Source organism: Pteropus alecto, unplaced genomic scaffold (assembly GCF_000325575.1).
Source record: "Pteropus alecto unplaced genomic scaffold, ASM32557v1 scaffold276, whole genome shotgun sequence".
In the NCBI taxonomy this organism is placed as follows: domain Eukaryota; kingdom Metazoa; phylum Chordata; class Mammalia; order Chiroptera; family Pteropodidae; genus Pteropus; species Pteropus alecto.
In genome coordinates this window covers 6,803,750-6,830,538 of record NW_006438074.1, presented here as the reverse complement: position 1 = coordinate 6,830,538, position 26,789 = coordinate 6,803,750, and the positions used below count along the sequence as shown (strand labels likewise).

General features: G+C 42.6%; 1 protein-coding gene across 3 annotated transcripts in view; it reads right to left on the bottom strand.

Annotated features, from left to right (window-relative positions):
- SUSD6 (sushi domain containing 6) overlaps positions 1-24,568 on the bottom strand; it is an 85,341-nt gene extending 60,773 nt beyond the window's left edge. Inside the window, exons 1-2 of one of the 3 annotated variants that reach the window (XM_025049122.1) lie at positions 24,441-24,568; positions 3,601-3,702 (exon numbers count right to left, since the gene is read on the bottom strand). The gene's annotated coding sequence lies outside the window, so the exon portion shown is untranslated. Of the gene's footprint in view, positions 1-2,216; positions 2,234-3,600; positions 3,703-24,440 lie in introns of those variants that run through there. The other 2 variants (XM_006915161.2, XM_025049123.1) reach the window with 2 other exon arrangements.
- Between the last annotated feature and the right edge of the window lie 2,221 nt (positions 24,569-26,789).

The window sequence follows — 26,789 nt, the reverse complement described above, 5'->3', positions numbered from 1 at the left end:
ATTTGAAATGCTGGGTTTGACCTTATCTACTTACAATGAGCCAAAGAGAAAGGGAAAGTATCCAGTCTTGTTGTGAGTATGCACATCCACCCTCTGAAGGACAGAGGTTCTTACACTGTGGAAACCAAATTGGGCCAAAGGAAGCTCCAGGGAAGCCAGTTCAGGCACGAAGAACCAGGTAAGGGCTCTGTAAACACTTGGTGAAAGGCCAGCCTAGGCTCTGAGATTTAAAATATAAATGTCCTCACTAGCCTCCCTCCTGCCTTCTCCAGGTCAATCTTTTTAATCAGTGTGAAGAAGAGGAGGAGGAAAGCTAGGGCCTTGCTATATAACATATAGGCTATGGAATAGCAGCACTGGCATCATTTGGGAGCTTACTAGAAACTCTGAAACTCGCCTTCATCCTTGATCTATTGATTCGGAATCTGCATTTTAATAAGAGTGCCAAGGTGATTCATATGCTCGTTTGAGAAGAGTTGGTTTAGCGTATGCTGCCCCTCTATTCCCTGCTTTGTCACCTCTTCACTTGGTAAAAATGACAAAAAGACTGTCTGCATTCTCCCGATCCCACCTCCTTTCACAGTTTTATGTGTGCAGAGAGAGAGAGAAAGAGAAACACCAACCAGTTCAGAACCTCCAAACCCAGAGCCATCAAGAGTGATGGGGATAGGTTACTTTCTCCTTGCTTCTTTCCTATATCCAAACAAGGCCAGAAGAGGCAAGGCTTGAAACACAAGCTTTTCCACCTGACTGATTCGGCCCACTCCTGTAGTCCAAAGATTCCTCAGGAGGAGGGATGGAAAAGGGGGTGGTGAACCCAAAGGTACAAGCTCTGATGGGAAGAGACTCATCATTTGCATCTGAACAGAGACCAACAGGGGTCCAAAGTTTCATTTCTAAAGGTTTTTTTTTTTTCTGCTGCGTCTTATATTACATAAAGATTCTTGGGGGCATAGACTAAAGGGCAAAGCACACTCACAGAGTAAACAAAAACGCAGCAAGGATTCTCCTAGCAGAGTGGTGAGGGGCAGCAGCTAGAACAAAAACAATATCTTGATGAAGGGTAGCATAACAGAGGCCTGGAAGAGAGAGCAGAGTGGGGAGGCGGGGACGTGGTGGTGGGGGAGCTGGATTCTACAGAGTAGTCAGAGCAGTGAAGGAGATTAGGTTGCTGTTCACCCTTCACCCCACCCACTGCCGCAAGCAACAGATGGCCCAGCCCCAGGCAGGTGGCAGAGACAGCAATCTGCTTGTGCCTGCTCGCCCTTCCCCCAGTACTGGAGATGGTGAGGAGCAGTGTAAAGTCCGGGGCTCATCCCAGGTGGAAGCAACACCTTGAAAGAGTACCTAGGGCAGGGTGGCAACATCACCCAATGCTTTGCAAGAATGAGAACCTTCAAAACAATTCTCAGCACTATTCAAGGTTCTCCAGCACCCACACACAGGTCCTCAGAGAGCTGGTGAGGTAGGGATTGGGGAAGACCTAGAACAGCTCCCAGAGTGCACTGGGACTTCTTGGCCTAAGAGGGGTCATTTAATCATGCAACATTTACTGTATATATATCACATTCTAGGATCCGCACCAGCCAGATGAGGATACAGAGGTGATAGCAGAGTCTCTGTCCTCACAATGAGGTCAAGAAGAATAAGGCAACAGACAGTTCAAGAGAGTAAGCGCTGCAGAGCACAAGGCAATATGCTTTGTGAGAAGGGGCGCTAGTATGGGGCAAGCGGCAGTCTATGCTGACACTGACTTTAGAAAGATGTTAGCCAGGAAAGCAGAAAGAGGTGGGTAAAGGGAAGGTAGGCATTCCATGAACAGGGAAAAGCACATGCAAAAGCCTATAGACAAAACTGGGAACTGCAAATTGTTCTGTCCCGGCCTTTGCTGACTTTGGTCACCTCATCAGGAGCGGACTCATGGGTTTGTCTTGAGATCATAACACATTACTGCCTAAAGAAACTTTGACCTTGTAAAGTCTAGTCTTTCCATTTTAAGAGGGGAACTGAGGCCCAGAGACAAACCATGACCTGCCCAGGGACACAGGGCTTGTTAGTGGCTAAACCAGAGCTCAGCTCTCCTAATTTTTCACTAAGCAAAGTTCCATCAAATATCTCCCAATCAGAATCTGACCACTGAGCCCTGAGTCTCAGACAGTGTCAGCCACAGCAGCACTGTTCCCCACTGTACTCCATCCCAAGGAATGGCTCATTACCAGGCCTGTGTCAGATGAGGAAGTCCAGCAGCATTAATCTCCAGGAACTCCAACGTGGCAGAAGCAGCTCATGAAAAAACAAGAGGGGCCACCTGCCTCTTCTGGAAAGGAGGCTGAAGGCAAAAACAGCAAGTACTCAAGGCCGGTTGTAGTCCTCCTACGTGTGCACATGTGTGCGCGCGCCCCTCTGCGCTTAGCAAAAATGGGTCCCCCTTGGAAACAAAGACGGGTCATTCTGAAAGCCGAAGGAAACTATTGGCCAACACAGAAACAGAAGGTAAGTCTGAGCTACTGCCAAACCAGGCAGGCTTAATTAAGACTCCCCCACCCTCTTCCCCAGGAAGCCCACCCCGCCCGCCCCCCGGCTGGTCACACTAATCTAGTTGGGAGAAGAAGTCATTTCAGGGAAGCTAAAGGTCTCCCTGTGGCCCAGCTTTGCGGGATGGGCCATCAGCCAAGAAGCCAAGCCCTCGGAGCTTCAGGGCACAGCTGCCCTTACTGTCACCTCAATATCCCCCAGCCTCCAGCCTGACACCCACTGTGGATCAGAATGTGTGCAGAGTGGAAGAAAGTGCTCATTAGCTTTCCAAGTATAGCCCTGAATAGCAGGCACAGTCACTCAACTGCGAAGCAGAATTCCTCCTCTTCCTATAACAAAACAAAGATGCACGTCAACAACCAGCTAGCTGGTTAAAACTGTGCGGAAAGAGGCACAGATTCATGTAGAACCTGCCTGGCAAACCTCAGCTCCAAGGCCTTGAAGCACTGGTATGATGAAAACATCTTAATGATGAGAAATCCTTCCTGTCCAAAATGCTCTCAGATGATGCCTCTGACCCCACATTCCAGTGCAATCGCCACAGGCTGGTTGTGGCCTTTAGGGCCAACACCAGCTCATGGATACTCAGGGCAAGAAAGTGGCCTTCCAGAAAAACTGACTGACTCGGGGGCTGAAAAGCAATGTTTGGTCTAGTATAACAATGGGACCATAATGAGCACCCTGTGTCCTAAACATCTTCATATCTGTTATGAGGAACCTCTCTGGGTGGAGGGTGTGTGTGTGCGTTCAACTAGGAGTTAGGGGGGTTGGGGTAGGGGGAGGTCACTGTAGCCTGACTTCCTTTTCTTCCACCCAAACAACAACTCTTTAGAACTTGCCCTCCTGGAAGGAAAATGCAGTTCTGATTTCCCAACCTCACTGTTTGAGAGAACGTCTTGTGTCCTCTCTCTACTTTTTAAAACAGATGAATGCTCCCCTACCAAAAAAGCAGCTGTAAATACAGGAGAGGATAAAAAAGAATCTTGCTATGAGTTCCAGAGGAACCATTGTACCATAGTAAAAAGCCTTCTCAAAAGAAGCAACACACGACTTCATTCAAAGTACCTCTTTAAAGTGTAACCTTTGGGCAGATGATTTCTCTACACCGCAGGGCTGCTTCCTCCTCTACTTGACCTTCACATGTAAAGTGAATTAGTGAGTTTCTTCCTGCAAGACAGAAAGAACTTACAACTCAATCAGTGTACCTGCTACTGAGTGTTTGCTATTATTGTGAACAAAAAGGGAGCTATACAATAAACCTGACAAGCTCAGGGGGCCATATGGCAGGCCTGACAAACTGAGACACCAAAAGTAACCACACAGGACGTTCTGATCACAAACTTCTAACTGGGAGGTCATGGTGGGTAGTCACGTCCCAGGCCTATAGCTTCCTTTAGCAAAGGTCAACCTTTACCTTAAGTGAGCTCTGTCTGTTGTTCTTATGCATCAAGGATGACATACTTTGAAATATCAGAGTAATTTTCTTTTCTAGACCCCCTTGTAGGCACGAACCCCAGCACCAGAGTACAAGACAAGCAGAGCAGGAGACCACAGAACCCTTCACTGTTATCTTGTTCCCGCATACCATCTCTATGTGTTGTAAATGTTAATTATTAGCTATCCTATATCCACCAATGTAAAAGAAGTATGTGTCTCCTCATTTTGCTTTTTATCCAATTTTTATCCTAGAGATTTCCCTGTGATGCTTTCTCCCACCTCCCTAATCTACCACCAATGGATTTTATAGAACCCTCCCTACATCTCCTCCTTTGATTCTAATTAAAAAATAAGCTACAAAACTGCCATTCTCCAGAGCATTTTCTCAATCTGTTGAGATTTTGCTTCCCAGCATATGTCATCAGTTTGGCTCAAATAAACTCATAAAAATTCTCTACAGCTTTGGACGTTTCTTACATCGACATTTTTAGCAACATCGTCAATATTAAAGGGCTAAACTTCATTACCAAAGTGTTGCAGACATTTAAGCAAAGTTAAGCCACCATGTTTTTAGGCAGACTGAGGCCACAATATTTAGTAATTGAGAATAGCATGGGAAGAGGGTATGAATCTGAGATAAGCAGCCTGGCTTCTGCACTTATTGCTTTCCAAAAGGAATAGCATTTTTCAAAGGCTCAGGATTCTAAGAAATCACCCACTGGCTTATCATACCCCTCCATCACAACAGTAATGATGCTGCCACCCCAACACTCAATTGCCAAAAATAAAAAATCTAAAGCGGAATTTCAGAGAAAGTTTGTGAGAAGAAAATTCGAACTGGTTTTATTTTCATACAAGCTACAATTAAATGGCTTTGCCTTTGCAACCACCCTTCCCAACTAGAATATCGGTAAGTTTAAATGTGCCCCACAGATTTAAACTGGATTACAGGGAATGTAGCTATCTGAAACTGGTCCCAGCACACAGATGTCACTAACCTATTTCATAGTGCTAGATGAGTCTGAGAAATAAAAGGGAGATAGATAGGGGAAAACTTCAGCATAATTCTTAAAAATCTGCCCAAGTCAAAAGAAGATGACACTGCTTTTAGTTTCATGCAAGACTCTATTATTCAAAGGAAAAATGCAACATAAGCCTATAAGCCCCACCAGTCACAAAGCAAAGACAGAAAATGTTTGTATTTCAGAATAAATTCAAATCCCCAAACTTCCCAGAGTAATCAATACAAATGCCACTAATACAAATAAATCAAATCTTCAGTTTGACAGGTCTGCTCACCATTGCCTCCTTAATTGTTCCCTGAAGCTATAAGCTTCCCCACAGCCAGGAACCTTTCACATCCTCCTTTTGGAGGATTCACCACACAGGCATCTGGTCTCACCACACACAATTCCCCAAGAACCCTGGTTAACTTCTAGGAGGAACAGATTTTCCCACCAGAGTTTTAAGAGAATCTCAGAATAAACTCTTAGAGACATGAATGACCCTTCCTGTCTTTTCCATATTCTCTCAGGTCTTGGTTTCCACAGTCCTAAAATTCCTAGATGGTCTTCTGGCCTCCAGCCCTGGCTCTGCTCCATCCAGATCAACCAAAAGGAACCACACTCCTAAAGCACTGTCAGATCACCTTTCAACTCCAATAGTTCCACCCTATATGTATATATATATATATATATATGTATATATATATATACTTTTGTCTACCCCATATATCATCATTTCTTGATAATCCTCTACAGATAGCTTGCAAAATGCTCAGAAGGCTCAGGGCCCACCCCACCAGAAATTCTCAATGGAGTTGGGGAGGCTAATTACCCAAGTAGCAAACAATCAAGACACAAAAAGGCAAGAGTATCCATTTCAGTATCCCACGTGGGTTCAGTAAAATGCTAAAGTGCAAGGTATGAATAATTAGAAAACAAGAACACACAGCTACTTGTGAGTTATGGACAAAATAATAAAAAAGAAAAAAATGAAAAGAAAGGAAAGAAAGAAAAAAAAGGATCTGAACCAAGACAAAGTGAGCCTTAAAAAGGAAGAAAGGGTGATGTGACCTGATAGCTTTGAGGGCTAATAAGTATGAAGAAGGAAAGAGGGAATTTCTGGAGCTAGAGGCTGAATAAAAGCATGATAAATTGGGGGCCTCAGGTGTTGGAGGGGTAGGTGGGAAAGGGAAGGGGAGAGACCAAGAATAAGGGAAGAACAGAAAAAAAAAAATTCCATTTGAGATCTTTCAGGGCAAGGGACAATTCTTATAGTTTCCCTAGTATCTACCACACAGCACACTCTGGTTGTTCCACAAAGTATTAAGCATTCAACTGAATACTTACAGTAAGGCCAGTTTGTACAGCCATAAAAAAACAGGCAGAGAAATTCAGCCTTGGATCGGTAAGTAGTGGGGAGCCAATGAAAGTTCTTCAGCAGAAAACCTGACCTGATCCAATTCAACAAGCATTTACTGAAGGCCTAGTATGTAAGAGGCACCAGAATACATGGTCCTCACCCTCAAGGAGCCCGCCACCATGAGAAGGGCTAGCGATACTACCTCCTACACACACAGGGCTTCATTCTCTTACCTAGTCTCACTCGAGACAAGAATACTGTTCACAGGAGATGAACCTGGCTGAGACTAAAGTAGCCTGAGAGGCCAAACAGGATGGTGAGGTCTGGCCAGGGTGGTGGTTGACAGAAACCTACAGAAAAAAAGAAGTGGCAAGGGCTGGTTAATGAGTGGAAAAAAGGGGCTAAGAGGCGAGTGATGGTGACATAGAAATCGGAGAGCAGGAAGACTCGGGTTTCAATTCCCAGATGGTGACATTATCTTCAGGCCATGCTTTGGCTCCCTGACCACCAAATGTAGAGATCAGTGAGCTTGGCCATTCTGCCTGTTTCTGGGAGTGGGGGTTACACATTCCATCCTTCCCATCTACGCAGTTTTTTATGCTAGTTATGATTTCCTGCAATTCCCATTTGCAAGGGGGTGAAGCGGATCCATATGATAGAGCTGACAATTCCTTTGTCCATCACAACAATGATAAATACAATTCAATAGTTCTGCACTAAAGTTTTTAAGCTCTTATTTTGGGAAGAGAAAAGGGGGAGGAAACATTACATTTAAAAAGCCTTACCCAATGAGCCTTCCTCCTAGGCAGAGCCTTCCCAGCTGCATTGAGTGAGAAGGAATGAGACAGAGAAGTAGCAACCTTAAGAGCCAGTATCAGTTCCTACAGCTAAGAGGCCCAAGATCCCTCACCACCTGGCTATGTGAAAAATGAGCACAAACCCAGAAGAACAGAATCTACGTGAACCAGGCCAGAAATGCTTGAGTACTCAGCAGCCCTGGAAATAAGAACAGCTCTGAAGCAGAGAGGACATTTGGGGACAAGGGTGTTGTCAAGTGCTTGTCCCAAAGTAGGGCTGCCCAGTATAAGGCTATTAGCCACAGGAAGGCCAGCTTAGCTCCTAGAAATGTGGCCCCTCCCTCTAACACCTTGCTGGCCACTCTGCTGTCCTTGACCATACTAGAAAAAGGGAGCAAAATAACAGGTGAACAATGGTGACGTCCAGAAGGGAAATCACATGACTACCAGTAACCTGTATTTCCTAATCTTTCTTTAAGAAACAAATATAACGTAATTTCTTAAATTTTTTTTAAACAAGTAACTTAATGGAGGAAACAAATTTGAAATATGTACCTTTACAAAGAAAAAGTACAATGAGCCCTCTTTCCTAACCATTAAAGAATAATGAGGAAAAGAGAGTACAAATTGAATGAAGAACAGTTGGTAAAAACAACTTGGTGGATCCTCTGACATTTTCTAAACAAGTACTTCCCTCCCACCTGTTACAGATTCTGACTGCCTGAGAACAGTCTCGCTATACCAGGGTCCTCAAGAGAAATAAAACTAGAATGTGACCTGAGATCATCTGTTATCACAAAGCATTTTCCCAGTGTTCTGTTTAGACTTCCTATGGATGGCAAACGTCCTTTTAATAAGCCTGTGGTCTGGCTGTGTCAACGGGGAATGGGGTGTTTTCTCATTTTGTAGGACTCAATTCTGAAACTGGAGTGGTCATACTTCCAGTAACAAAAAAACCTCAGGATAATAATAGTATTAGCATCATTATTAACTGGCCCTTGACTCCTTATTCACTGTGCATGGATTTAAGCATTTTCCATCTAGTATCTGATTTAATCCTCACAATAATCTTAAAAGGTAGGTACTATTACTATCTCCATTTTTAGGCAAGGCAGAGAATTTAAGTAACTTCATGAGGCCAAGATTACGAACTAAGCAGTCTAACCCCAAAGCACACGACAACCTTGGTAGAGGTTAAAATTATTCCATGTCAGATAATGTAATTCACTTTAAATATTAAATTTATCTTGGTTATATTATGAAGCAGGAGGCAAAATTCTCATTCATTATAAAAAGAAAACAGAAAGCTCTAAAGAGTGCTCACACAGCTGCCTGCAGCTAGACTCTGCAGCATGGGCTTGGCTTCCCAGCTCTACTTCAGAACCAGTGCAGAGGGAAGTGTGTGTATTTTAACATTCAGATGCCAGGGCCCCATCCACAAGGAAACTGATTCCCAAGGTATAGGGTGGGTTAGGTGATTCTAAAGCACACTTTGAGAAACAGTGCTTTGGAGTATCCAAAGAAACTTCTGAAGCCACTGCAAGATTTGAGAACTAGGTCATTAGATGGTGATGACTAACTCCCCTGAATTGCTACTGAAAAAGATAATCACTTTTGGTCATAAGCACCACAAGCTAAAAATACTGCTGAAAGTGAAACACAAATTCAGAGACATTAACTCCCAGAGCTCTCTTTGCCTTACCACATGCATCAGATGAAGAAATCGCCTTCTTCATGACCTGAATGAATGTTTGCTCCAATCACCTGGCTAGAAGCTGCCTCAAAAAATGAACTTGATGTCTTTGGAAAATAACTGCCAAAAATGGATATATTGTATATTAATCATCAAATGCAGATATCCTTAATAGAAACTTCAACAACATCAGGCTGAGAGGGGAAGAATTTTTTTAAATGTGTGTTCTTTAAAACTTCCCACACAAAGCACATTGCCTAGGTCTTTGCACTGGTTTTTAAACTGAATAAAGATGCACTCACTTCAAAGTTTTGCCTCTCTAGTTAGTCAGTCAATAAGTGTCCATCTACTTATGTGAGCTCACCAATTCTGTCCTTCCTCCTTGGCTTCAATTATCTATTTCAACTGCATTACTATTCAAGAAGGATAGCTTCAAGTTTAAAACCAGTTTAAATAATTACTTAAGTTATTCGGAAATTCTAAGGCTTTCTTAAGCACCAGCCTGACCTTCCCCTGACCTTTTCTGGTCTCCGAGAGTCAGTTCTGAATGCTGGCTCCCCTTGAGGTGGGACCCCGTGTATTCTCTGACTTCCTCAGGGTCTTTAGAGGCCACATAGTGTGGCCAAGAGTTCCACTGTGCATCCTCAAAAGGTGCTTTTTATCCTCTTTTGGCATCAATTTTCACAACTGTAAAATGGGTATAATGTAAGCAATCTACTTCAAAGTTGCTGTGAAGAGTAAATACATATAAAGCACTTAGAACAGTGCCTGCATTTAAAAAGTACTCCATATGTGTTATCTTTTATTATGAATCTATCTTTAATATTAAGAAAATTTTGCATGAATCTAGAGCTTTATACTTTTCGAAGCAGTATATATTCATTATCACTACAATCAGTTCTCACAATGATCATTTTAGTTAGACAAAACTAAAAGTTTATGAATACTTTCTGCTATAAGAAAAAGGAAATAGTCCAACTGTTAGAGCTGGTTAGTCATCATCTCAGACCTCATTAGGTCAGAGACCCGTCTCAGTCATCTTTGTATACCATCCTCCCACACATACTAGCATGTGTCAATAAATCAATGTTGAATTGGACTGAATGTAGGGTTGGCCATGCTGTAAAAGCAACCCCAGCCTTGTGGCAAGAAAGTGGGAACAAATCAGAATCATCATTCTAGGAAATTCCTGGCTACCTTAAACACAGAGACAAGAAGGCTACTACCTTTTGCAGTCCTGACTCCAACTCATCCCTGAGAGGAAAAGGAACATCTGCAGGAAGGCGAGCAGCCTGGGTCATTTAGAGGGAACTGTCCCTGTACAACCTCTGAGGCAGCAAGCAGGGAGACACGGTAATATAACAGGGCATTAACCAGCCTCTACCGCTGGGCCAAATGGGGATCTATAAATGCGGTGTTTCAAAGGCAGATAATGCTGCCTTTGCTAACTAAAATGGGAGTTGCCTTTCAGTAGAGTATAAGCCAGTCTATAAATGCAACTGATTAAAAGGCTTCCTGCAGGGCCCAAGTGCCACCTGCCTCAATACAGAGGCTATCTGGCCCCAAATAAACCCCACGGAGCTTCTTTCAGGGAAGAGTTGCCATCACACCAACAATGCAACCCCCTCTGAGTTATAGCCCAACCATTTTTTTCTACTTCAGTTTATTTTTGCTAACCAACCTCCTCTTTCCACACCCTTCCCAGGACCATTCACTCCCTATTATTCCTACACTGCAGCTCCCACCCGTCCTGCTCTCCTCTCTCCAGGCGTTTGTCTTGTCTCCTTCCCCACCACATCCTCATCTCAACTTCCTAATCCGCACGTTTTATTTGCTATGAAAAAAACACAGGCTTTGGAATTACTCCAACCTTGGTTCTAGCTCAGCAAATTACTTGGTTTTCTGATCTATACAGTGAAGATAAGCCTACCTAAGTACAGCACCTAGCACAATGCCTGGCACAGAGCATGCACTCAATACTTCTTGCCTTGCCCCACTCCCCACAGGGTTTTTCTTCTTTTCTGGGCAATGTAACCACGACAGTCATTCTTTCTAGGTATCATACCTAAGACATTCAAATGTCTTAATCCATAGGAGTAACAAATGATGAACATTTTCATCACCAATGTTATCTGTGTGGCAGGCATATTCTAGGCACAGTGGTCCCATCAGCAACCTTCAAATTACACTAAAGAATGGTTACTTTGTACCTCCCTACAAATACTACAAATGACACATTTGATGAAGAAAGTAACCAGAGGAAATGTGAAGACACAGAGTTGAAAGTCAATTCTAGCCAGAAGCAAGGGAAAAATAAAGGCCTCTGTAAGTCAGGGGTAGCACTAATACCCCAAAAGGAAGATTCCCATAATTCTACAATTATATGTAAAAATTTTTAAGTTAACTATGACAGTAAGAACATCTGCCAGTTTTACCAGACATACCATCTGGTCCATTTCTGATAAGGCCCAGGCACAACCTCCCATAGGCCAGGGACTGCCAACAATATGTTTCCCAAAAGGTGGCATCCTAAATGACAGCTCCAAGGCAGTGTGCCATTCCTCTTGCACGTTCATGATTAGACCTGAAATAAACCCACAGCTCAGTTCTTTTATAAGTATCTCCTCTAAAACTTCTAGGCATCACCCTTATAATCGGATTTTAAGCAAGCAAGTCTATCTTCAAAAACCAGATAAATACTACAAAACACAATAAACAGCCTGAACAACTGTATTTTAGAGGAGCTTTGGACGGGGAAAGGTTCTCCACTGAAAAGTCTTATTTTGCAGTTAGCTAAGTGTAAGACGATCCTTTCCATGAGGTCTTCAAGGTCCTCCAAGGATCTTTCTTTTGCCAAGCCAACAGGAAGCACTTTAATGCCATAAATAAAAGAAACCAGCTGGGAGTCAGAGCAGAATTGTCAAGAGGTACAGTGACTTGACTGGTATTAAGCATTGAAAAGTGAGTGCTTCAATAGCAGCCTCCTCATACCCTTCAGATTCTGATGGGAATTATAAAATGTGAACCCAGTACCTACAGCAAGGATATAGTCCAAAGAAAAAATGGACTAAAGATTTGCCAGCCACCACTAAATGCAAATTTGGGAAAAGGTGTATGTGAAACACATAAGAACAATACAAAACTATCAAGTGCAAAACTCTATACAAATATGCACACTCCATCCAGTCCACTAGGCAAACTTAGATTGGTAAAACTTTTGACATTGCAATGCCTATAATTTTCATCAACTGTAAGTATTTCATGACCTATGTGAAGGGAACAAGGCAAATGTGGTAATGTCTGATAGAGAACTGAAAGGGCAAGGGTGAAAAGTATACTATAAAAACCCAAGGTGAGGAACTGGGTGGGGCATGATCAGCTCTGGCCCCACAACTGAGTTTGAGGATGAGAATCTCTCACTCTTTGGAAACAATATTGGGCAGAAATCACTCAGATTTTTCCTCTAAAAATGTGAATATACAGAACAGGAGCCCACAGCAAAGCTCAAAACCTATTTCCCACCAACTTTGGCTTCGACTCAACCATTCATTCCCACGATCAGGCAGATATTACTGAGCAGGTGGGAAGTTATGGGCAGTACCAAAGTGGTGTGAAAAGATGCCTTCCCTTAGAGAATCTAAGCCCATCCTTGTGCAGGCCTTCCAGAATGAAAGAGGGAGAGATGAGCAGACTCAGGGCTGTGAGAATGTCAGTGTAGACTCCAGCAGCAGGGCAGTTTAACACAGAAGACAAGATCTGAAGGAGTTGAGAGACTTGACCTACAAGGGCAGTGGTAAGGAGCCTATCACCTGCCAAGCCAGGAGGATGTGGCTTGTGATAGAGACAAACCCCTCCCCTTGTCATTCTGGATGTAGTCCATCCACCTTGGAAAGCAGAGAAAGGACCTGGTCCTAAGCTGGCCTCTTCCCCTTGCTCAGCCACCAACAAACTGAACCTCAATAATCCTATACTCACAGTGCTTTTTATATTCACAACCCTGGTCAATGCTGATAACAGTTAACACTTACCAAGCAATTACTATGTGCCAGATTATGTCTCCTCCAAACTCTCTATATGTAGTAGATACTATTATTAACTCCCATTTTAAGTTGAAGAAGCTGGGCTTAACAAAGGGACTAATCCGAAACCACACAAACCAGACATAAAATCTAACAATACAAGAGCAAGGGTTGACTAGTAATTATTATCACTTCTTCCCCAAATAAACTGCCATTTTAATATCTTTTGGTTGTCAGGCACTGCACCTAGTGTTTTAAATATCATATTTTATTTGATTTTCATAATAATCCCATGAGGGAATACTTTTAAATGTAATTGTAATTATTTAAGTTAGATATACCAATGGAATATTCAAATGATACAAAAAGAAAGTTTAAGAAGTTAGTTTCCTGTATTCTTCCTCACCCCAGAATTCTCCACCCCAGGTACTCGATATTTTGGTAACTACTCTTTTAGACATACATAGTGTTGACATTATCATCTCCATTTCACAAATGATAAAACTGAGGATCAGAGGTTAAATTTACTCAAAGTCATACGGCTGGTAAGTGGCTGAGCTAAGATTGAAAACACGGTCAATCCGATTCCAAGGCCCCCTACTCTTCACTGCCTCCCACTCAGTAACCCCTTCTTCAAACAATCATCCGTTTTCATTAGCGACAGGCAAGAGGGAAACTATGCCTGGCCTATAGCCAGTCTTACTCCTTCACTTTCCCAACCAAATGGAAAAAACAGACAGGGCTGGCCAAGGACACCCTGTCCCAGTAACATTAGCACTGCTTTATGTTTCCTCCAATCTAAGCTATCATAGGTGAGGCAGCACCTTCACCTGTACCCTCCTGACTGCCCACACAGGCTCATCTTCTGCCTCTGAAACAAGGGCAGGCAATGGGGGAGAAAAGGTTGAGCCTTGTTTATAAGAGTCTCTGGGTCCCTAGGTCAGCAAAAAAAAGGAGACACTCCTTCAGGAACCCTCTTGAGTTCTGAGGCCAAGACAACCCCACTCTGGAAATAGCATGAGGCATGTCAGGGAGACCTTGATCCCATCCTTGCTGCCTGGAGTCAGAACATAACCGGCAGAAAGAACAAAGATGCAACAATGCCTGATACAGAGTAAGTTTGCGGCGCCGCTCAAAATCCCAATCACAGAACCCCTAGAACCCAAAGAACTCAGAATTTCTGCTCTGGCGTACCCCCAACTGGACCCTCTAATAACCTGAAAACTGCATGGATCTCTAGACACCAGGGTTTTGTCCCTATGGCCTCCCCCTCCTCCAAAAAATAAAACAAAAGCCCCTTCCTTGGGCTATATGGGAATGTTTTTTCCTTAGATGAAAGTTGCCCTTTCGAATTAAGTACCCCTTTGCATTCTTGTTTGTCCCATTAGTACACAAAAACATACTGACCTTGAGAGTGCCTATGCTGAGACAGGGCAGGGGAGGAGGAACAGAAAAGGGGCTGTTATATTATTTTTCATGAGCAAGTTAAAATTTATCCAGTCTGCAATTCCAAGAGGTTTCCTATTTCCCTGAATGGGATACCAACGTTTGATACACCCTTAACCCCAGCTGACTCAGCGTTACTATTTACATATACAGTGGCTGCTACATGCCTACTTAGGTTATCAAAGGCCTTGGCTTTCCCATTTGTAAAATGGGACTAAAACCTTCGTCACAGAATTACCTGATGTCTTATGTGAAAGCACTTTGTAAAATGAAGCAATTTTATTGCTATTAATATGGATACCCAGCTTGCAGAGAAAACACAGAGGCAACTTAAACCAGCCCTTTCCGTCCTTAAGGGGCTTGAAATCTCTGAAGGTAAAAGAGAATAACCAAAACACTGGAGAATAATTCAAAACATTTGTTAGACTGTGTGCTGCAAAGAACCCCTGTGGGGAGATGATTACATGGTAAAGAGCATTCAATAAATATTTCTTCAATTAATAAATGCGTTCAGACACATCCCTTGAAAAATACCAACCTTCTGTTATTCACAGAAACTTTTATCAACACCAAAGGCTCTGAAATCTATTCACTCTACTATTGCTCACATATATCCCAAGAAAAGCAGTCAGCATTTGTAGAGAACAGCCCTTTTTTCAAAGATGTGAATTTTCAAACACATACACAGACCCTAAAGGAGAGGACCCACATAATTATATTTTGCAATTCCAGAAGTAATAGAACCACTCCCAAAAGAGCTCACCTCTGGAGAACAAACAGAAACAAGCCACCCTGTGTTAACTACTTCACTGCATGCAACTGAAGTCACAGTGGATGCTAAAAAAAAAAAAAGTGTTTGTGTATGTATAAATGAGGCTGAACCAAAATCCAAATGTGTAAATTAGATTTAGGATGTGACTGATGCCTCCTGAGGCTTCTAAAAGAATGACACCATTCTAGAAACAAAGACTTGCACCTGATAATTAGCAAAGGTACTCTCTGGTTAGATTAAAATTCTTAAAGGGTCCTGTAGTTTGTTTTTGACTGGCCTTGCTAAAATATTCTGGACAACCTCCAATATCCTCTCTTTCCTTCACCTCCTCCCACCTGCATGGTTCCTGAGCTGTCATCTTTTCCTGACACCAGTCACAGTGAACTTGGTGAAATTTAACAGCATTTTATCACCTAGTTTATATTTGTTTTTCAGTCAGACCAGGCCACCCTCCAAATGTCTCTTTTTAGAATTTCATTAATACCACTGATTCCTTGTCATCAAGGCTCATGGCTTCAAGGTCACCGTGCCCTCTTACCCTTTTTACTTTAATCCTCTACACCATGTCAATCACTTATAAATCAACAAATTAATACAGGAGCTGAGTACAAAGGAGTGGACAAGACAGTCACTAACCTCCGGGAACTTCCAATTTCAGCCTGCAAACTGGGCCTACAAAGAGATGGCTGGCTACCCACAGAGGTAAATTAAATGGGGATGTACGTTTATTGGGAGCCTTATTATTGCCAGTATTGTATTAGGTCCTTTACTGCCCCCGGCAGGTTATAAAGCCACAGATATGCCAGGAAAAGAGACTTCTCATATCAACATTTACACCTAAATTTGAGGCTTGGGGAAGACAGGAGAAAAAAGATTCCCTAAGGAAGTCACACCACTGATCCTATTTCTCTTTTCCCAATTTATCTCTGTTAAACCCACATTTGCTTTTCTTTCTTAATATTTAAAAAAAAAAGTTATTTGAGAATCAGAAAATGTTCCCACATTAAAAGCTGATTGGTTAAGTAAAGCCCAAAAAAAGAAATCCTCACACCAGACCAAACTCCTAGACCTAGCTCACTCTGCAGTGAAAAGCAATTTGCTTTCTTGCTTGGGAGGCCAGGAGGAATTCTATAAGGATATTTTTCAAGCTTTCCTCCTTGCCAGGGTGATTATTGGTTTGGGGGCACAGACGTCATTGAAAAAGTCAGTAGCTTCTTCAGAATAGTCAAGCTGAAAGTCCACTTTACACAACAGATTTCTTTACTACTACCCTCAAATTAAGCAATCTACGGATGTTCTCCCAAATTGATAACTCCATGAGGGCAAGTATCATGTCCATTTTGCTCCTTGCTTATAACTGTATACCTACTAGCACAGACCACAGGTATTCACTAAATACTTAGCAAACAAATGACTAGATTTACTTCCTTTCAGTTTCTGCAGCAATCATAACCACCTCCCACCAGCCTGACGTCACAGCCCAAAGAGATTATCAGCTCACAAATTATTACGACTTGAAGGTGCATGTAAAGGGGAAAAAAAGATGGACTAATGAACTCTTATGAAACCCAGAGCCTGTTCTTCTTGTCATACTGCTGCGTAACAGGCAAAATCCCCACAGGACTAAAATGAGGAGGTAGGTGGCCTTCCCATGGCAGAGTTTCTACCTGGAGGAGGACAGGAATCGAGGATTGATAAAGGTGGACCAGCCAACATACAATTTGTTAATTCTCTAGAAATATCTTGAGCATGCCAACTAAAATAGCAGCACCCAGTGAACACGAAACTGCTCAATGGTTTTCAGGATGAGAAAAGGCAGCATATATGACCTCAACCCAGGCAGCCTATTTCCTTCCTGGCTGATTAGAGAGACAGAGGTGTATGTTCACACTGCATTTGGATGGGTGGCTGATCCCACATAAAATAAACCTGAGGAAATCAGAACCACAGTTGTGAAGGGTTCTGGTCTGCTAATGGGGTCAGAGGGAGGAAGCATCAGTCTTCAACTGCATGCTCCCAATTATTGGGCAGTTCTACTACACCTAGGATGCCACCAGCTCCAGCCACTCTCCTACCTAGGCAAGGAGAATCCAAAGGGGAAAATGACTCAGGGAACACATCCAACTGGCCTAGAGTCAGATGCTGTTTTTGAAATGCAAAGAAGCACAGAACAGAGATAAAATAGTTAAGCACGCTCAACTTAAGAAAAACAGCGCCCATTTTAAGAACAGTTCTACCTTTAATGACTCATTCCCCTATGTGATTTCACTATTAGATTCAAAACTGTAATCACAGAAGAGGCATGAATTTGTTCCTAACAATATGAATCACACATCTTGATGGGCTCCCAATTCCCTTTTCTGGGACAGGCCCATGAGAGAAGTTGAAGACACCGGGGTGGAAAATGCACTAGACTAGGAATCAGGAACCCTGGCTTCTCCCCTGGCCCCATTACTCAGAAAGTCAGCTCTGCACATCCATTTCCCATTTTCCTTTCTATGAAGCGAGGAGGTAGAATGAGACGATCCCCAAAGTCTCATCCTTCCAACTCCAGCATCTCATGAGCCTACAGTGTTTCTCTCAGCACACACTTAGTTTGCTGTGCAAAGAGTTTTGTGGTAACATCTGAATATTAGAGTTAAGAATTCAAATCTTCAGATAAGAGTCTTCTAACTTCATTCAGTCTTTTGAGACTCTTAGGACTTGGGAAAAGAATTTGCATTAAGAGGCAGAGCCCACTCCAAATCCAAAACTTTTGGCAATGAATTGTGGCAGGGAAGTTATACCTACATCACACACATTTACACACACACACACCCGAGGGAACTTTCTGGAAAGACTGATCCTTGGGCTTGGCTCCAGGTACAGAACCTAATACAGGTATAGCAGAAAATAATTCAAGTTCCTGGTTTTTGTTCTGCTTGTTGGACAAAGGGCATATGCCCGGTGTCCACATGTTTCTTTGGGGTGGAACCGTCTTGAGTCTCATATAATTAGATGGCCTGCACATGCACGCTCTCAAGAGCTTTTGGTAGAGATCTAGGAGCAGAGGAAGCAAGACTAGCTATTGCATTCTTTCTGTAATATGGCTGGTATGATGTAAAACCATCCAGGAGTAGATTCTGTAGAGGAAATAACACTCTCAGCAGCACCATCTGTTCCTCTCTGTGTCGGGCATGATCTGTATTTTTAACCTTGGGTGCAAGTAAGGTCTATCAGTAAGAGCTCTCTTCACTATCTCGCTGGTTGGCTCTCTATTCAGTAAGCATTCCACTTCCCAGCCTAGCAGAAGCCTGCAAGCAGGTGGTACAAACCCTGGCATGGAATTTTTCATAAGGAAATGCTTCTGGGAACTATAAATTACATTTGATAAGGAAGGCTCTGTGGGGTTCTTGGTAAAGTTCTCTCCATAAAACACAATGACACAATTTAGAACTGAGGCTTCAGGCTGAAAACCCTCTTTCAAAAAAAAATAAAAAGCAGCAGTACATGTGCACTGAATATAAGTACTACTGAATCTGTCAACTCTTACTACTGTTTAATGTTCTGCAGCAAAGATTTGGAAACGATACTACTGGAGAATTCAAACTTCATAAATACATGATTCTGTGTGTGTGTGTGTGCGTAGAACACCTTAATTCAATGCAATATCCTCAACATCATAAGATCAAGAGATTTTGCTATAACACTGTTCTTCCCCAAACTGCACAACAAAGTAGAATGGTAACTACAAAGTAGAAATATTGATGCAGCTTTTAAAATATCTCCCTGAGGAGAAAAAAAATATATGTCCACACAAAGCCTTATTCATGGATGTTCATAGCAACAGAATTCCTAACAACCAAAAAAACAAACCACCCAAATGTTTATAAACTAAAGGTGGCATATCTATACAACAGATTATTTAGCAATAAAGTAGAATGAAGTACTGCTACATGCTACAACACAGGTAAACCTCAACAACACTACACCAAGTGAAAGAAGTCAATTACTAAAGACCATATATTGTATGATTCTGTTTATATGAAATGTCCAAATAGGTAAACTACAGAGAAAGTAGATTAGCTAGTGATAACTATAGGCTGGGGGCACTGCAGAGGAACAGGGGTGACTGCTAATGAGGTTTCTTTTGGGGGTGATAAAAATGTTCTAAAATTAGATTATGGTGATGGTTATACAACTTTGTAAATACACTAAAACCCATTGAATTGTACACTTTAAATGTGTGAATTTTATGACACATAAATTATCTCTCAATAAAGCTGTTTAAAAAAAAAATACATATATGGCAAAATAAAATCACCCCTCTGAAAAAATCTCCTTAAGCAAACTTTGAAATAATCTAGTTGTATAAATGAAGATATTTAAATCACATCTATTTGCTGGACTATTATAAAGCCATTAAAAATAATTACAAATGGCAATATGTCATAAAAAGGAAATGTTTATGGTATAATCCTAGGTGAAAAAAAATATAAAATTGAACGTACTGGGATTTCTAATTAAAAGAAAAAATGGAATACATGGAAATGATGTTTGTATTAGGATGGTATTTTTATCCTTTATTTTCCAAGCTTTCTGTAATATCATGTTTGCTGATGCTTAAAAAACAAACCTCTTATCTTCCCTCAGTTTGCCTCGCTACAATTTAAAATGCAAAATAAGCAAAACCACCTTGTTCTCTTTTTCAAATTCCCTTTTTTAAACTTCCACCCACTTAGTTCACTGAGATCAAATGAGAACAGCCCAAAGAAGGAAGAATGGAATAAACACTCCTATCCCATTCCCAGAAGCCAGTTTCATTTTACTGGCTTTGTCAGAAGCCAAAGCCTAGTCTAACCAAAATTTCAGCAAAGAGAGCCTACACATAGAGCAATTCCACGCTCTGATCATAAACTTTTGTAGGTGAAGGCAAGTCACTGCTGGCAGGAGGCTAGACTTGAAAAGATTACACATTTCTCCTTAAGAAAGGATGGTAAGAAAAGGCGGAACTAGGAAAAAGTCCCTATTTCTGCCTCTTCTCATGGGGTTTTGTGTCCTGTCTCTAACTACAAGAGAATAGAATCCTGAATCATTTCATTTTTCACCACAAAAGATCCTCTTCTGAGTAATAAAAAAATTGTCAGTCACCAACTCTGCCAACTGCAAACCCACTGAGAACCTACTTACTGTCATCAGGAATCCCAGGCTAACTTCCCCAAATCAAAGAAAGGGGCCTTGCCCCCCCCCCCCAAAAAAAAAGGATCACACTTGTATATGTGTGTGGGAAGTGGTAGCACATTTAAGGGCACATAGCTATCAGGTAATTTTAAGGATCTATTAACACTGGTGACAGTAACAGGGAACTACATCTGTTTCTGCTTGAGAAAAATGCTTCCATAATATCCTGTTTCTGATTCTTGGCATGCAGCTTTCATATGTTTCAAGGGTGGCTATTTTCCTTTTTTGAGATGTAAGAGCCAGGAAGGGAGAATACATCACAGGCAACACCAGAGTCTGTGAAACCCATTTAGTTCTCACTACAGTTGCATTTTCTGCTGTTGCTATACCAATACCTTCACAGGGACTCAACTGTCCCCTAGCCCTGACAATAGCACAGGTGGCCTTTCATGGCTGAAGTGACCCAGCTTGGTGCCACTGCAAGGTCTACCAGCAGAGTGGAGCCTTCCACACTCAAGTAAGAACCAGAGGATGAGAGAGAGAATAGAAGGAAACCTGCTGGTTTCTAGACCAAAAAACTAAAAGGGAAAGAAAAAGGACATCATCACAGAAATAAGTGAGCACAAGAAAAAGGAAACATCCACAGATGCCTGGCAGGCTCTGCCGCTAAAACCTAAGCCTTGTAAGAGGTAACTCTTTCCTCAGCACCTCTACCTTTTCAGATAGAGGTTTTTACACAAAGATACAAACTTACAATCATCCCAGAGAACAATGGCTGTTACCTTGAATCTAAGCCAGGGTGGGAGTGAACAGATCTTGATGTTCAAGGATAGTCACCCCAACGCTGTCCTGAAATTGCTTTACTAGTCTCAGGTCCACTGCTGTTAGCAGCTTTAAATACTCATCACAAAACCCGAAGCCCCAATCTTAAGCTGCATCCTTCACTCTCACCAATATGGAAATAGAACTCCCACACTCAGGCATTATTTCTCACTGCTCTAGTTTCCAAGTTTCCTGCAATGTGGCAACATAATTTAAGAATATTATGTTTTAAAAACCATTCCATTAAAAAAAGTCTCACTACAGGGGGATATGTGGGTGTCCCCTAAACTGAAGCCATCTTGAGGAGAAATGAAGGTAAAGAGTCTCTGTTATCATGTATGCATTTGTCCCAGTGCTTAACCTTAACCCAAGTCTTAATCCCCAGCACTCAAGTATGCACAGAGCAATATTTGCTTTCAAAGTATTAAAAAAAAAAAAAAAAAAAAAGTCACTGGGTTTTCTTCCTCTAATCATTCTCATTTTTCTTCTACTGCTTGAGGGAATGCCCCCTATATAAGACATCCCTACTGCCCAAGCAGATAGAAGAGGGAAAATGAATACTGCTTGTCAGCTTCAACTACAAGATCACAAGACAGTTCAGGAGCTCAGTAAAATGCTTCATGCATGGTAACTGCACAACTCTGCCCAGTGAATCTACTGATATTCAGGCCTCCAAGTAGGCATTTCACACCTCTAAGTGGGCATTATAGCTCTGTTGCTGTCCCTTGGTAAATGGGGAACTAGAGGGAAAAGACAAGCACATGTGCTCTCTGACCTTCCTTCTCTGCCTGTAAGAGGTTCTGCTAAAGATATTCTTCCCAATTCACTTCTGAGCCCACAAACAGATATCAGTAGTTACCTGGTTGTCAGAGGAGCTAAGGATATGAAAAAAAGAACACAAGCAAAGATTTAAAACATAAGGCAAGTTTTTATTTAACTGTGGAAAAGCACATAAGTGAAATGATGCTTAATAGCAAAAAAAACTGAAATAAATAGTTAAAGAAGCCAAAAGAATTACTACCTTTGGAGGGCGCATGTGTGTGTGTGTACAGGGGGAAGGCAGCTGTAGGAACTGCTGCCCCAGCAACAGCAAAGGAGGAAATCCCCTGCCAGGAGATGCACCATTACATAAGAGCACACGTTCAAACACCACGAGACGGAGACCTGCCAGGAAATCAGACAAAGTGCAGAGGTCTCTTCATCGGCCAACCTGCATTTGTAACACCTTTTTCTACCTTTCTTCCTCTTCTTCCTATCTGCCCAAATTCTGGGCAAGGAGAAGGAAAGCCTCAGCAAAAAAGTTGAACTCTGCCATTTCAGTGGGTTTGTGCTTAGGGTGGAAACACTGCAGGGCAAAGGTGGGGACAGGCCCTACTCAAAACACCCAGGAACCTGTTCCAGTCTAGTGATAGGTGAGGATTTGTTTCATATGCCACTTCTACTACAGTATCCAAAAAATTGTTCTGTGGAGAGAAGTCCTATCTATCAGGCTTCATCCAGTATTGTCCTCTACTTAACTCATTGGGTAGAAGTTCCTTAAGCAGCAAGTGGCCACTAATGAAAATTAACAACATAAAACCAAAATAAAATTGACTTAAAGACTGTGAACTCCATGAGGGTATTGGCTGGGTTCTGTCTTATTCACTGCAGTCTCCCCAATACCTAACACAGTTCCTGGCATACATTCTGTGTCACATAAACACTTGTGAATACTGAATGAAAGAATGAACAAATGAATGTTGTGCAAACATACCATAAATGTGTACCTTGGAGAAAGAGTTAAGGGTGATCAGGATCTGAGCAAAAGCCTGAAGAAGTAGTGCTTTGAGAAGGTTCTAGAAAGACTCCAGTTTTACTAAAAGGTAAGCAAACTAGAAACTAACAGTTTAATCTTGTAGTGAACACAGCTCCACCAAAAGCTGTCTTTGTGACCTTGGGCGAGTTATTTGTTTGGCTTTGGTCTCAAGTGAAAAAATAGGAATAATAATATCTACCAGAAAAGTTTGTTGTTTATTAAATGAGGTCAAGAAAGTAAAGTCCTTGGCACAAAGCTTGGTACATAGTAAGCCCTGGAGAACTTTCCCCTATTACTGCTATTATTGTTGCTTTATTAAATACCTCCTTTACTGAGGAGAAGGTAAATACACACATTCCCCAACTCTGAAAATTTTTATTTCTGGTTGAATATACAACCAGCTAAAAATGAAAAGCCCAGAAAATTCAGAACTCGATGCCAAGCACATGTCTCTACTAGCCTGCACTAGATGCTGACAATTTGGGTGTGGAATTCCTAAAACAGAAAAGGTGGGGAGGTGGGTGGGTGTGTGTGTGTGTATTTCATACATATATTATAAATCAGTAACGAAAAAGAACAAAAACTTAATTAACCACTGTGAAGAATGAAAAGACACGGTACCCACCTCTGCAGATCGAAGTAATACCTAGGTTTAAATGAACTGGGTAATTTTATTGCATCTCTGTACAAAGCACACACAAGCCTAGTTAGCAAGAGCAACAAAGAGCAGGGAGCAGCCTGCCTCGAAGAGAACATTCTGTGGGAACAGCAGCTTTAGGCCTCTTCCCTCAAACCAGCCAAAGACTTGATTTTGACGCCTCTTTTCCTCCTAGGTTTTACGGTCCCCCAAACCACCTCCCCCTCCTCATCTCTTTACAGGTAACTTTTTCCACTTAAGCAGCCCCACGGCCACAACCCTGCAGAAGGGTCAGACCTACACTAATATTTGGAGTCTCTAAAAAGCAGGAGTAAAACAAAGTCTGCATATATAAACAGGAAACGGTTTCGGTGAGTCTCAGCCCGGATAATAAGAAAAGTTTTTGCGATTAAAGACCAGACGAAACACGGAGGCTGCAGAAAGCTCTGGTGCTCACATACACGACCTGCAGGGTTTCCTCAGGAAATCCACAGTCTCTAAGCCAACCCTGCCCCCGAGCGGGACCCGCAGCTTTAGTCGGCTGGCGGGGAAAATAATAATAGTAATAAAAAGGAAGACCTCTGCTTACCTCCTCTCCAGCGACCCGCCGATTCTGGTCTTTACCCTGAACATCCCAGGCAGCGAGCGCGACCCCGCACACCTGGCGAGGCCAGGGCGGCGCGCCGGGATCCCGGACACTAAGCTCCCGGCCGCAAACCGGGTGTCCGGTCCTCCCCGCAGCCTCGGCACAGACTCCCCGGCCGCCCTCCCGGCACCGCGCCGGTCCGGCCCATACCAGAACAGCGCTCGAGGCCGGGTGACAGCAGGGCTGGCGCAGAGAAGCTGACGCCGGGCGGCCAGCCGGGGCTCCTCAAGGACCCTCCCGGGCCCCTGACAGCCAGCGGGGCGCGCCAGTGACACAATGCCCGGCCCCGCCGGCCCCCAGCCACGGTGACAACTTACCCGCGGAACAGCGAGGCAACCTTCGGGATGGGGGCGCTCGCAGGATCCGCTCCGCCGCCTGCGCGCGCCCGCAGCTCTCTTGGGTCTAGGCGAGGCCCCGCGTGCCCCGCTTGCCCTTGTCTGGCTGGCGCTGGTATTACAGGTGACTATAATAAACATATCTGTGTGCATGAGTGTGTGTGTAGAGAAATAGAAAAGGAGAGACAGAGAGGGGTAGACAAACATGAGGATAACCTATACATATTGGTTAATCTTGATTAGAGAAAAGTAATTTGTGGTCACATAAAATCTGATTTTGAGTGCTAAATTACTCCTTTGTGGACTTGAGCACATTACTAGATTTGGTATGTCTGTTTCCAATTAAAACCCACACTTTATAATGTTTAAGAAAATAAAATGATGTAATACACATGTAAATATTTCAGCCATGTTTAGCACATGACAGTTTCTAAAACCTTGACGCACGCGCCGCCCGCCCGGCCGCACGCCCCGCGGGAGGTGAGCCGGGGTTGGTGGAAGGGCCTTAAAGGGACAGTCCTGTCAACTGTGCGGGAGTGGACTAGGCGATGGTACCGGCCCAGACTGCTGCGTTTGCAGTGTGTCCTCCAATTCTTTTACTATTATTATTATTTAATTTTTTTGATATTATTTGGATGTTTAGATTACTATTATTTGCAAAGAATTGGTTTACACTCAGGTTCACAAAGAGCTTTGAATTGCTCGCCAGACCTATCGCTGAGGCAGGTCATTATCTCCCTATTAAGCAGTACTTCCCAAGCTATGGAGCATAGTCGGCCAACGTCAGAATTGGTCGCAGGTGTGGGGTGGGTGTAAAAATGCAGAATTGGGGTCCCATCTCTAGCCCTTCTGACTTCGAAAGCTAGGGTCAGACTCAGGAATCTCTATTTTAACGAGCATTCCGAAGTGGTTTCTCAGCATGCTAAAAGCACACGATAGTTCTCAAGTTTAAGAAAACTGAAGTTCAAAACGAGGACAGGCAGAATCAGGCTAGAACCTCGCCACATTCCTATTTCGCATCCTGAGCCTTGCCTCCTGTGGTTATTTTCAAGCACATAATGAGCAGTTTGTGCACTATGACTACGTCATTTATTAGTGATCCCACTGCGGTCCTAGGAGGTAAGTCCTCCACTGATTTGTTTACAGGGCTTATTGTGGCCTGTTGATGGTGATGATTGTGACTTTTTTTATCTTTGTGCTCCAGGGCTTTGTACGGTGCCTGTCTGAGAGGTGTTCAATAAATCTTGAGGCGCTCCCACTTGAGAATCCGCCAGAGTCTGCGCTTGGACCCAGAGACTTCACTCAGCCTTTGCTGCAGCTTGCAGTCAACCATCCCAGTTTACCTAGGTCTAAGGGAGTTGCAGGGACTGGGACTTCCAGTCCTAAAACTAGGACAGTCCTGGGCAAATTGAGATGAGTTGGTCACTCCTGGAGTATGGGTGAGAGGGCATGGTATGCCTTCTCCCTCTCCCAGGAATCTAACTAGGAGCTAATGCCTGTACCACTTGGAGGGCAAGAAAGAGGAGCTTGGCTCCCTGAAAATAAGGGGCAGAAAAAGTTCAGAATTAGTATATTGTGTCTCTGTTGCTCTTATTATTACTTATAACAACAGGAATGACAGCCACTACTTATTGAGCATCTACTGTGTGCCAGATACTGGGTAAAGACTTTTATACATGTAACCGTTGTCAAGCGAATTTGAAAAGAATCTGGAGGCTTTGGCTAGAAATAATTGATTTATTTCTTAAAAGATTTATTCAAGGGTCTTACAGTTTGTAAACCGGTAACACAACTAGGCCATACCCAGTGTTTCGAAGAAGAAAGAAAAGCTAAAAGTTCTTACGGTCAAAAGTACATTGTTGAGAAGAATCAATTATGCATTCTCAGCCTCTGGTTTGGTCCAATATGGTAATCCTCTAGATGATTGGTGGTCTGGATAATGGATATCAGGGGATCTAGATACATGATCATTCTTTCCTTCGTCCTTCAGTGGGTATTCAGAGGGTTATCTGGAGGGTTGGTGTATATCCAGACATTAATGCAGGACTGGAAAGTTCAAAAGTTTAGGTTCCCAGGCTAGTTAAAACAAGAATAAAATTATTTCGAAGAATAATTCATCCTACTTGATTTTAGTAATTTAGCAGCTTGACTATAGTGACTCCGTTTTATTTCTTCCCTCTGTTCTTTACCACTAATTTTGACAAAATCCTCCAAGTATTATTAACACTATTTTACATATGAAGAAACAGACTCAGATTTTTATAACATGAAAAACTATTCAGGAAGTATGTTGTTGCAAACTAGAATTCATTCTTCTTTGTTCCAAAAGTC